The sequence below is a fragment of the Palaemon carinicauda genome, chromosome 45 (assembly GCF_036898095.1).
Source record: "Palaemon carinicauda isolate YSFRI2023 chromosome 45, ASM3689809v2, whole genome shotgun sequence".
In the NCBI taxonomy this organism is placed as follows: Eukaryota; Metazoa; Arthropoda; class Malacostraca; order Decapoda; family Palaemonidae; genus Palaemon; species Palaemon carinicauda.
In genome coordinates, this window is record NC_090769.1 from 7944565 (window position 1) to 7957064 (window position 12500).

General features: G+C 29.9%; 1 protein-coding gene across 1 annotated transcript in view; it reads left to right on the top strand.

Annotated features, from left to right (window-relative positions):
- The first annotated feature begins 1310 nt into the window (after nucleotides 1-1310).
- The window catches only part of LOC137634943 (calcitonin gene-related peptide type 1 receptor-like), a 223676-nt gene continuing 212486 nt past the window's right edge, over nucleotides 1311-12500 (top strand). Inside the window, 1 exon segment of the mRNA XM_068367506.1 lies at nucleotides 1311-1330. The gene's annotated coding sequence lies outside the window, so the exon portion shown is untranslated.

Below are 12500 nucleotides of genomic sequence, written 5' to 3' on the forward strand. Positions count from 1 at the left end.
AACAACAAAATTTTATTAGTAATGATAATCTAATTAGTAATAATTAGAGGAAAAATATAATTCTCGATTCACGATATTTTGAGAGAATAATAATAATAATAATAATATTAATAATAATAATAATAATAATAATAATAATAATAATAAAAGGAATTCTGAGCAAGGTTATTGAAAGGTTATTAAAAGCCATCTAAGATTCTGTTCTTGTTCTCAGAGCACGACGGATGAATACATTAATGCCGAATGTAACCGGAACTAAAGAATCAATGATGCAAAACTAAGATAGTGGCAAAACTTGGCAATGTTGTTGCATTGCAATGAAGTATGAAGGACAGGATAATATTAATAATAATAATAATAATAAGAAGAAGAAGAAGAAGAAGAAGAAGATGAAGAAGAAGAAGAAGAATTTTATTAGTAATAATAATCCAATTCGTAACAATTATGGAAAAAATCTAATTCTTCGAGAATATGATAATTTGAGACAATAAAAATAATAATAATAATAATAATAATAATAATGATAATAATAATAATAATAATAATAATAATAAGAACTACAACAACAACAACAACTAGAATTTTATTAGTAATGATATCTAATTAGTAAAAATTAGGGAAAAATATATTCCTTGAGAATATGATAATAATAATAATAATGATAATAATAATAATAATAATAATAATAATAATAATAATAATAATAATAATAATAATAAGTAGTAGTAGTAAAAGAAGAAGAAGAAGAAGAAGAAGAAGAAGAAGAAGAAGAAGAAGAAGAAGAGAAGAAGCACAAGAAGAAGAAGAGAAAAAAAGAAGATGTAGTAGAACAACAACAACAACATCAACAACAACAACTGCAACAACAACAACAACAACAACAACAACAACATGTTTATTAGTAATGATAATCTAATTAGTAATAATTAGAGGAAAAATATAATTTTCGATTCACGATATTTTGAGAGAACAATAATAATAATAATAATAATAATAATAATAATAATAATAATAATAATAATAATAATAATGTATCCTAATAATAATTATGTATCCTAATGAATCAACATTTGTTGTTGTTTAACATAAATTTCTCAAGAAAAAGTAAACGAGAAATAACCCGTTAATCTAAGAAAACAAAAACACCCCGAGGCAACAAACTGGGTAAAGATACACCACCCAAAAGAAATAACGATATGGGGAAGGCTAACAGCCACAGAGAGAGAGAGAGAGAGAGAGAGAGAGAGAGAGAGAGAGAGAGAGAGAGAGAGAGAGAGAGAGAGAGAGAGAGTGACGCGATCTCTCAGTGTTTTCCCGTGGATTGTTGGTGGTAGGTAGTGCGAGCTGTGGCTCTCGCTACGCTTAAGTGCCAGCGGTGCCAAAAAGTTGACTCTGAGAAGAGTTCTTTTAGTTGATATTTGTGTCTCTTTGTGGTGTCCAACGGCCGCGCTCAAGGTACCTGAGCTATTCGTTGGGCTTATGATGATTTGATGGCGATAAGATACTTTTAAAATTCAGGAGAAAAAAGTAAGGTAGTTGACTGACTCGCTCGCTGGAAACTTTTGGAAGTCTTCGATGGGTTTGGGAAATAAGTTGCAAATCTGGATGATTTTCTTTTGTTATTTACTAACAAATATGATGCTTAACAATGTACTAATTATTTCTCATTGATAGATAACTTACCCTCAGTTTTTTATTTTATTAGTTTAGAATTATTACATACATAAGATACTAACACGTCAAATATATACTATTCGTATTGTTTACATTCAGTTTTTTATGCAATAAGGATGAAAATATTTAACCTAATCTTCAATATCCAGTTGGCAATAAAATTAGATAAAATATTTCATAAGGATTAAAAGATGTTTTTCAACTGACATGAAATATGATTTCTGATAGTTCCACACACACAAACAAATATATATATACTATATATATATATATATATATATATACTATAATATATATATATATATATATATATTATACATATATTATATATATATATATAGTATATTATATATTATAGAGAGAGAGAGAGAGAGAGAGAGAGAGAGAGAGAGAGAGAGAGTGAGACGAGAGAGAGAGAGAGAGAGAGAGAGAGAGAGAGAGAGAGAGCCTAAATACACACCACAAAAAAAAGCTCTGATCACGGACTGGGGTAACTCGGTCCATTTCGGTGATATTTTAGGCATGTCCCATAAACTTTTCCTTTAAAAACAATTGCTTTAAAAGCAACGGTTTCTTCTTGTTTTCATTTTCCCTTCATACCACTTTCCCTCGTCCTGTTATTGTCCAGTCCTCCCCATTTAATTTATTTTATTAGTTTATTTTTCTCTTCAAGTGTTTGGTCACTTGGAAACACGCAGCCGGAAAGCAATAGATTGGATACTTCATACGTGATGTATCGGGGGCAAAAAAATGTATTATCATTATTATTATCATTATCATTATTATCATTACTTGCTAAGCTATAACCCTAGCTGGAAAAGCAAGATGCCTATAAGCCCAGGGGCTCCAACAGGGAAAATAGCCCAGTGAGGAAAGGAAACAAGGAAAATTAAATATTTTAAGAACAGTAACAACATTAAAATAAATATTATTATTATTATCAATATTACTATTACTAGGCAAGCTACAACCCTAATTGGAAAAGCCTGATGCTATAAGCCCAATGGCTCCAATAGGGAAAAAATAGCCCAATGAGGAAAGGAAATAGGGAAATAAATAAATGATGAAGACAAATTAACAGAACGTATCTCTCAGAATCTCGGTAATTCCAGTTGATGTTGACTGATTGATTGATTGATTTTAAAGTTTTCAGGCATCCTCCAGTTGATGTATCTCGTTACCAAGATACAAAGGTAATCTGAGGGACTCTAATCCTTAGATTATTTTTGTTCAATTATTTTCTCTCATACACTCCTCTCTCTTCATACAGTTAACAAAACGAAGATAATAGAAAAAATCTTCGCTGGAGGGGTCAACTACTGAACTGTAATTGTTCAGTGGCTACTTTCCTCTTGGTAAGGGTAGAAGAGAATCTTTAACTATGGTAAGCAGCTCTTTTAGGAGGACAATCTAAAATCAAACCATTGTTCTCTATGCTTGGGTAGTGCCATAGCCTCTGTACCCTGGTCTTCCACTGTCTTGGGTTAGAGTTCTCTTGCTTGAGGGTACACTCGGGCACACTATTCTAATCGTTTCCTTATTTCTTTACCTCACTAGAGTATTTTCTCTGTTGGATAATTAGGCTTATAGCATCCTGCTTTTCCAACTAGGGTTGTAGCTTTGCTAATAATAATAATAATAATAATAATAATAATAATAATAATAATAATAATAATAATAATAATAATAATAACAAGAGTTTCTTGAGAAAATGTGTGGGTAGGCTCATTAGTGCACGTGTTTGATTTTGTGTTTTTGAGGACAATTAATTTTACTTAGAAACATTATTATTATTATTATTATTATTATTATTATTATTATTATTATTATTATTATTATTATTATTTGCTAAGCTACAATCCTAGTTGGAAAAGCAGGACGCTATAAGCCTAAGGGCCCCTACAGGAAAAATAGGCCAGTGAGGAAAGGGAATAAGGAAAAATTATCAGAGAAGTTTAAGAACAATAATAACACTAAAATAAATCTTTCATATATATACTATAAAAAGAGGAAGAAAAAAAATAGAATTAATTTATTGAAAAAAATAAGAAGAAAGAATCCAGTTGATTTTTTCCGGCGAATTGAGAATGCCAACTCTGCCGTCTCTCTGATACAAGATTAGAGTAACCTGAACATCCACATTTCAAAACCTGAAAAAAAAAAAAAAAAAATAAAAAAAAAAAAAAAAAAACGGCTTGAATGTATTGACCAAGGCGTTGTTACTGAATTTGTTTGAACGAGTTTAATGGTTTCTGCTAAATGAACTAACAATGTTGTATATACAGAGCCAAAATACACCACTGAGGACCATTGAAGCGTAAACAACGTAAAAGTAAAAAGACATTTTTTTTTCGCTTCATTCCATCGGGATGAATAGCTTTGCACGACTGGCCTTTTATTTAAAGGTTTAAAGGCCGCTCATGAATGGCAGAGGCAAGGGACAGCGACATTGCCCTATAAAGCAGGACAATACTCTAGAGAATGACCATATTACATATGATCAGTGCCCAAGCCCCCTCTCCACCCAAGCTAGAACCAAGGAGGTCCAGGCAGTCGCTACTGATGACTCAATAGATAGACCTCTAGGCTCCCCCAAAACCCACATTTTTATTGTGAATGATTTTATGAAAGTAATTTAAATAGGATTAATATCTTATAGAAGAATATAGTTATAGTTTGATTCAATTACAATATAAAAAAAAAAACACAATTTTGGAATTAATGTGTGACTGATGGAATAACGAAAGCAGGCAGGCAATCATAAAAAGTGCCAATGCCTTATGCACGATTGCCGTTCCTTTTTTATGGCAGAACATAAAGAAGGGAGTATTTCTTTCATAAAAATTGCCAAAATGTGCCTTTTATTTCTCTCATTACGTATTGCTAGCGTGGAGAGAAGCACGAGGATAAGCATCATTTGAAGCACTTGAGAGACGCAACAAGGAATCATACATTCAGACGCATATAGTTCTTTGCTTTCAGGAAAATGAAGGCAAATTTATTTAAGGGTTGCTGCTTGAATATCAGAAAACACACTCCAATAAGAAATGTTTCTATAATTTATTTTTACAATAAAATGGAAGGAAAAGTAAGAACTATTTAGAAAAAATAAATAAATAAATGCCTCCTGGCTAATATAGTGGTAAAGTGTTCGCCTAGCATTCACATGGCAGCAGATCGATCCCAGCCCGGGATCGTAAGTTTAAAATGGGGAGGATACTACTGTGTTTTGGCATCACAGTGGGGGTTGGGGCTTGCCAGGCTGACGTTCTGATGAGCATCTATTATAATGAAACTGGAACTGAAACCAGACACCTTTAACCTTTAAAAATACTGACTTATTGTCCCCATAGTTGAATAATATAAATATCTAAAGATAGTTTTCTTGAAAATAATCTCTAGATAATTAATCATATTATCAACTGGCAATGGATTAAATTTACAATCGCTTTATATCTATATTTGCGGTGGGTTTATTAACCTTTAGCCAAAAAAAGAATATATAGAGAGATAGATGATTCATATCTATCCTTAATAAATGAATGAGGTGAGAGTTATATTACAAACGGAGATAGGAATAATAACAGGGAACTATCTTATCTTGTTTTCAAAGGATATTGTGTTTAGATTGACTTAGGTTCTGTGGGAAGTGGGTTACAAAGAACAGGAATAAGGGAAATAAATCAAATCTAAAGACATTTACTCGAAATATCAAGTTATTTTTGTTTTATATAAAATTTTTGAAAATATTACACTCAAACACAAGCATGCATACACGTACACACAGATATATATATATATATATATATATATATATATATATATATATATATATATATATATATATATATATATATATATATATATATATATATATATATATATATATATAAACGTAAAAATCATAGGGGAACGTGATGCTCAGATGCAAAAGAACCACAGGGAAAATAAAAATAGGAAAAATAAGATTAAATCCTGATTAGTTTCTTGATGCATCTTTATACATAGATACAGATATGGATGTAAATATGTGTTTAAACACACACGTACACACACACACACACACACACACACATATATATATATATATATATATATATATATATATATATATAAATATATATACATATATCTACTGTATATACACACACACACACACACACACACACACACACACACACACACATATATATATATATATATATATATATATATATATATGTGTGTGTGTGTGTGTGTGTGTGTGTGTGTGTGTGTGTGTGTGTGTGTGTGTGGGAGCTAGTTTATTAATAAACCTTACCTTTGTCTACATATCGATTCCTTGGCTGTCTAAAACGTTTAAAATGTTAGTTCATTTTCATGAAAAGCCAATACCTAAGCAGGAGTTTAGAAGCCATAAGTAAGAAGATATTCAATTTTCCCAACGAATAAGTTAATTAGCCAATATAAGCAAATTTGTTGCATGTGCAATAATCACCAGGAATTAAGAACTGCACCCCACATTTCATGAATTTATCACACACCAACACGCAATAAAAAACGTAAAATGCACGAAATTGCTGGAATTATATGAGTTATGTTTCATTTGGAAATCTAGTGGCAGAGGGATAATTCTATTTTCGTGACTGATTATTCTTTATAAATGGATTTGCTCCAAAGAACATATCATTATTGGTTCAAGATTTTTTTTTTTACTTTTAGTGCTGCGAATTTGAAGAAAATGATAGCGTAAGCAAGGGCGCTTTTTTTAATATGTTGAACAGGCTGACATAAGTCATTTTTATAGTCTATAAATGAATTATCTGTTTTATAATGTTGTTAAAGTTTCTTAAAATATTTTAATTTAATTTTCATTACTTCTTACATCGTTTATTTACTTCCTTATTTCCTTTCGTCACTGGGCTATTTTTTCCTGTTACAGCCTTAGGGCTAATAGCATTTTGCTTTTCCACCTAGGGTTATAGCTTGACTAGTAATAACAATTATAATAAAAGGAAATCTTATTGATGAACCAAATAATTATACATATGATTGTTCCTTTTCATATCACTTAACGAAAAGCAGATATCACAGATGGTTAAATAATCCAGAACACAATGAAACAAGTAACTATAGTCCATTTCTTTTAGCGATGCATATTTGCACTGACTCGCAGCGGTGCCCTTTTGCTCAGAAAAGTTTCCTGGTCGCTGATTGGTTAGAATTATCTTGTCCAACCAATCAGCGATCAGGAAACTTTTCCGAACTAAAAGGGCACCGCCGCGAGTCGGTGCAAATATGCATCGCTAAAAGAAATGGACTATAGAATAACTTTCTAATTAACAAAACATTATATTCTACAAATTGTCGTTATCAAAACCAAGATAGCTCTTAGATCGATTAGGATTTCGTTAGAGAACTTATCACCAAAGGAGGGTGTTAAGGCCGAGCGTGAGAGTGACCGAAGCTACATTTCGTGTGTGCAGAAGCTAAAAGGTTAGCAGTAACCAGAGCTACTAATGGTGAAGATGAAGGTTGCAGTGGTAGCATTAAATGGATCGTAGAGTTCATATATATATATATATATATATATATATATATATATATATATATATATATATATATATATATGTATGTGTGTGTGTGTATGTGTGTTTGTGTGTGTGTGTGTAAATAACAACGACAATGGCATTTAATACCGAATTCTCCCTTTGGAATTTATGTCCATTGGAATTCATTTATGGTAATTATGACTTTGTGGTTAATATTTACATTGATTATAACCGCGAGTGTTAGTGATATACACATATATATATATATATATATATATATATATATATATATATATATATATGTATATATATATATATATATATATATATATATATATATATATATATATATATATATATATATATACACAGTATATATAGCATTAGGATCTACATACATAGAGAGAAAAATATAGTATCCTATTAACGACAATTTTCCATTCTTTGATCTCTCCACATGATCTGCACACCTTCATTTTGCATTACAGAATAAGTGAGCTAATACGAACTCATAATGTCTCCAGATCACGGAGCGGCAAAAGACTTCAAGAGCAGCTGACAGTTTGATATATTAGTTAACCTTGGGATATTAACCCTTTTACTCCCAATGGATGTACTGGTACGTTTCACAATAATCATCCCTTTACCCCCATGGACGTACTTGTACGTCCTTGCAAAAAAACGGCCTTCTACCATTTTTTTTTTGCATATTTTTTATAATTTTATGAGAAACTTCAGGTATTTTCCAAAAGAATGAGACCAACCTGACCTCTCTATGACGAAAATTAAGGCTGTTAGAGCAATTTAGAAAAAAAAATATATTGCAAAATGTTCTTGAAAAAAAAAACGCCCTGGTGTTAAGGATTGGAGAGTTCCAAATAGCTTGGGGGTAAAAGGGTTAATAGGCACATTTGCAGACTAAAAGGTGTGAAGTGGGATTCTAATTAGGCCTACGGGCAACGTATGAAATAGGACATACTGTATACTCAGTATATGAGAATTATTCTATAATTTCAATTTTGTCATTTGTTTATTACTTCAAATTATATTTAAATTAGTTTACTTATTTGAGGATCCTTGCTCCATGGCTTGAAGTATCACGAATACTATAAATCAATCATTCATTATTGTAATATAAATTTTGACGTTTAAAAATCTGGAGTGTCTTAAATATAAGTTCGATATTTAGGTAACTTTCTTAGACTTCTACTATATGAAGTCATTACCAGCTACTTACTCGTGAAGTTTATAAAGAGATTAACTCTTTTTCCAAAGATGCATATTCACAAAGTCGCTTGCTGAATAATTTAAAAGAAATATATTCGACAGCTGAATTTCTCCATGGATAATTTCATATTAATCTTATCCAACAGAGCTGAGTCATTGCCTGCCTTAATGACGCTCTCGTTTCCAACTTCTGTTACTGTCCCAAGTAAACTTGACAGCAAGTATGTTTTCGGACAAGGTTTCCCAACCTGAGGTACATGTACCCCCAATGGTACATTTAGTCTAGGGGGTACAATGCATCTGCGAGGATAACCATTATTGCACAATACATGATGTAATTTGCATTGGGATTGAATAATACAATTATAACGCATTATAAATTTCATTGTTTATCTTTTCCATTCACAATTTTAAAGGGTTAAAGGCCGTTCATGAATGTGACAGAGGTAAGGGATAGTGGCATTTCCCTATCAAGCAGGATAATTCCCAAAAAAATTGACCATATCATATGCATATGATCAGCACCCAAGTCCCATCTCCACCCATGCTAGGAACAATGAGGGACAAGTAATGGCTGACGATGACTCCTCAGATACACCTATAGGCTCCACCAAACACCTCATCCTTAGCTCACATGGATGTTGAGGTTGCAACCACCAAAGGAACTAACGTGTTTGAGCAGGACTAGAACCCCAGTTTGGCGATCACCAGACAAAGGAGTTACCAACAGGCCACCACAATGTCCAAGGGGTAAAGGAGAACATAAAGGTTGGAAACACCTGTTTCAGGAGCATCTCTTTTACACTATATATATATATATATATATATATATATATATATATATATATATATATATATTTATATATGTATATATATACATATATATATATATATATATATATATGTATATATATATATATATATATATATATACTATATGTATATATATACATATATATATGTATATATATATATATATATATATATATATATATATATATATATATATATATATATATGTATGTGTGTGTGTGTGGAAAGGAAATAAATAAACTACAAGAGAAATAATGAAAAATTGATATAGATGTTTAAAAAACAGTAACTACATTAAAATTTATCTTTCATATATAAACAACAATGTCTTCAAATAAAAATATAGAGAAAGAGAAATAAGATAAAATAGTGTGCCGGAGTGTACCCATAAGCAAGAGCTGCTTCACATAGCTTAAGAGTCTCTTATGCACTTACCAAGAGTAAACTAGCCACTGAACAATTACAGGGCAATAGTTAATCTCTTCAGCAAACAAGAATTGTTTGGTAATCTCAGTGTTGTCAGGTGTATGAGGACAGACGAGAATGAGGAAATGATAGGCCAGACTTTTCGGCTTATGTGTAGGCAAAGGAAAAATGGGCCGTATAATGAGCCGTGTATATATATATATATATATATATATATATATATATATATATATATATACACATATATATATATATATATATATATATATATATATATATATATATATATATATATATATATATATATATATATATATGTATATATATACTGTATATATATATATACATATATATATATATATATATATATATATATATATATATACATATATATATATATATATATATATATATATATATATATATATATATATATATATATATATATAACTTATCAGTCAAAAAACTGCACGTGACAGATATCAAAGTGTAAAATCCACAGGAAACAGGTAAGGAAAACACCAGGTACCAAGCGCTTTCATGTATTATGTACACTTCTTCAGGGTATAAAGTGTCCCCTGAAGAAGTGTACATAATACCCGAAAGCGCTTGGTACCTGGTGTTTTCCTTTCCTGTTAACTGTGAATTTTACACTATATATATATATATATATATATATATATATATATATATATATATATATATATATATATATATATATATATGTATATGTATATATATATATATATATATATATATATATATATATATATATATATATATATATATATATATATATGTATATATATATATATATATATATATATACATATATATATATATAATTATCTACAATAAATTACAAAACAGGTGGTTCTCATGACTTACAAACTGTATTTATTGCATGTGGTGAAGTCTGGTATGTCAAAAAGAATCTGTTCCATTTTTCATTAGTTTACACACACACACACACACACACACACACACACAACAGTGTTCAATAACAAACGGGTGAATTATTTCCATATTAATGATCAGAATTCTTTTAAAATTTAATCATTTCATAATAATGGTCAAAATTCCCTTAATAAGTTATGGATTTATGTTGCGTATTGAAGAGCTATAACAAAATTAAAAAATTTAAATACATCTGAAATAGAAGGGATGTATTCATATGGAACCAAAGTGTATAATTCTTACGAATAGGAAATTTATGAAAAATTATGATTATACATTAATTGAAACCAGAAAATAACAACAGTTACATATCTCCTCATTTATCACATTTACCAAGACATGCAAGTAAACAGCAGCGAAATTTACCATTATGTATTAAGTATTTTCTTTTCAACCTTCTCTGTAGAATTGATATAGTTCCCAAGTACGAGGAACCCTCCGGATGAGTCACATGGTCATTTCCTGTTCAAAATATATCCATTTCACATCTCTTGATGGACACTTCCTCATTAAATGTATCCTGAGTATATACTTTTATGGCGACTTTATCTGAATCACTCTGTCTTTATTTGTCTGTTTCTTTTTCATTATAGGTGAAAAGGGTGGATTTCTTCATCCAGAAATTACGTAAACAAAAAGATAAACAATTACGTTAGAAATGAATAAATATGTTATTTTCATTTTTGGAATGAATCGGTGTGCAAACACGTGCACATATGTAAACACACACCTTCTCACATATGGATATATATATATATATATATATATATATATATATATATATATATATATATATATATATGTGTGTGTGTGTTTGTGTATACATATATACACATATATACATATATATCTATATGTATATATATATTTGTGTGTGTATAAATATATATATCCATAGCCAATATACATATTCTTGGACGGGATGTCAAATGCCTCTTTGACGAACCCAAGATGCCAAACCGACAGGAAGCCCAATAGACAAAAAATGAACTTATTTGCGAAATTCAAAAACCAATTCACTGATCTGGCACTTCAGTTCTGATGAAATAGTTGACTATTAGTTGCTTGATAAACTCTCAATTTACTACTTCGTTAGTAGTATTTCTCTGTATAAAATTTTGAAATAAAGACGGAATGTATGTATGCATGTATATTTTCATGCATCTCTCTCTCTCTCTCTCTCTCTCTCTCTCTCTCTCTCTCTCTCTCTCTCTCTCTCTCTCTCTATATATATATATATATATATATATATATATATATATGTGTGTGTGTGTGTGTGTGTGTGTGTGTGTGTGTGTGCATTTATATATGTATGTATATATATATATATATATATATATATATATATATATATATATATATATATATATACATGTATGACTGTTTATATAAAGAGAAAATGACATGATATGCATTTATAAACAGTTTGTTTATATATATATATATATATATATATATATATATATATATATATATATATATATATATATATATATATATATATAAGAATACGTGTGTGGGATGCTATTGAATACACATCCATATACTGTATAATACTGTACATATATACATATATGTATATACAATATATGTGTGTTTGTGTGTGTGATAAGTTTAAGGCTAGGACAGTAATCCATATTAACAAATCTACCCCCCAAAAATATCATGAAATCCTTTTTGATATAATGTACCCAAGGTCACAAACTAAATCCAAACCATGGTCTGCTTTCTAGTAATCCTGTATTATCCTCTTTTCTTAAATCCTACTGATTCGGAATCACCAGGGTACGGAGAGTCCGAGGAACTTTTTCTCCTGGATTAATACGATATTCTTTTATTCTTCTTCTCATTGTGTATCCGGTGAAGTCTCTT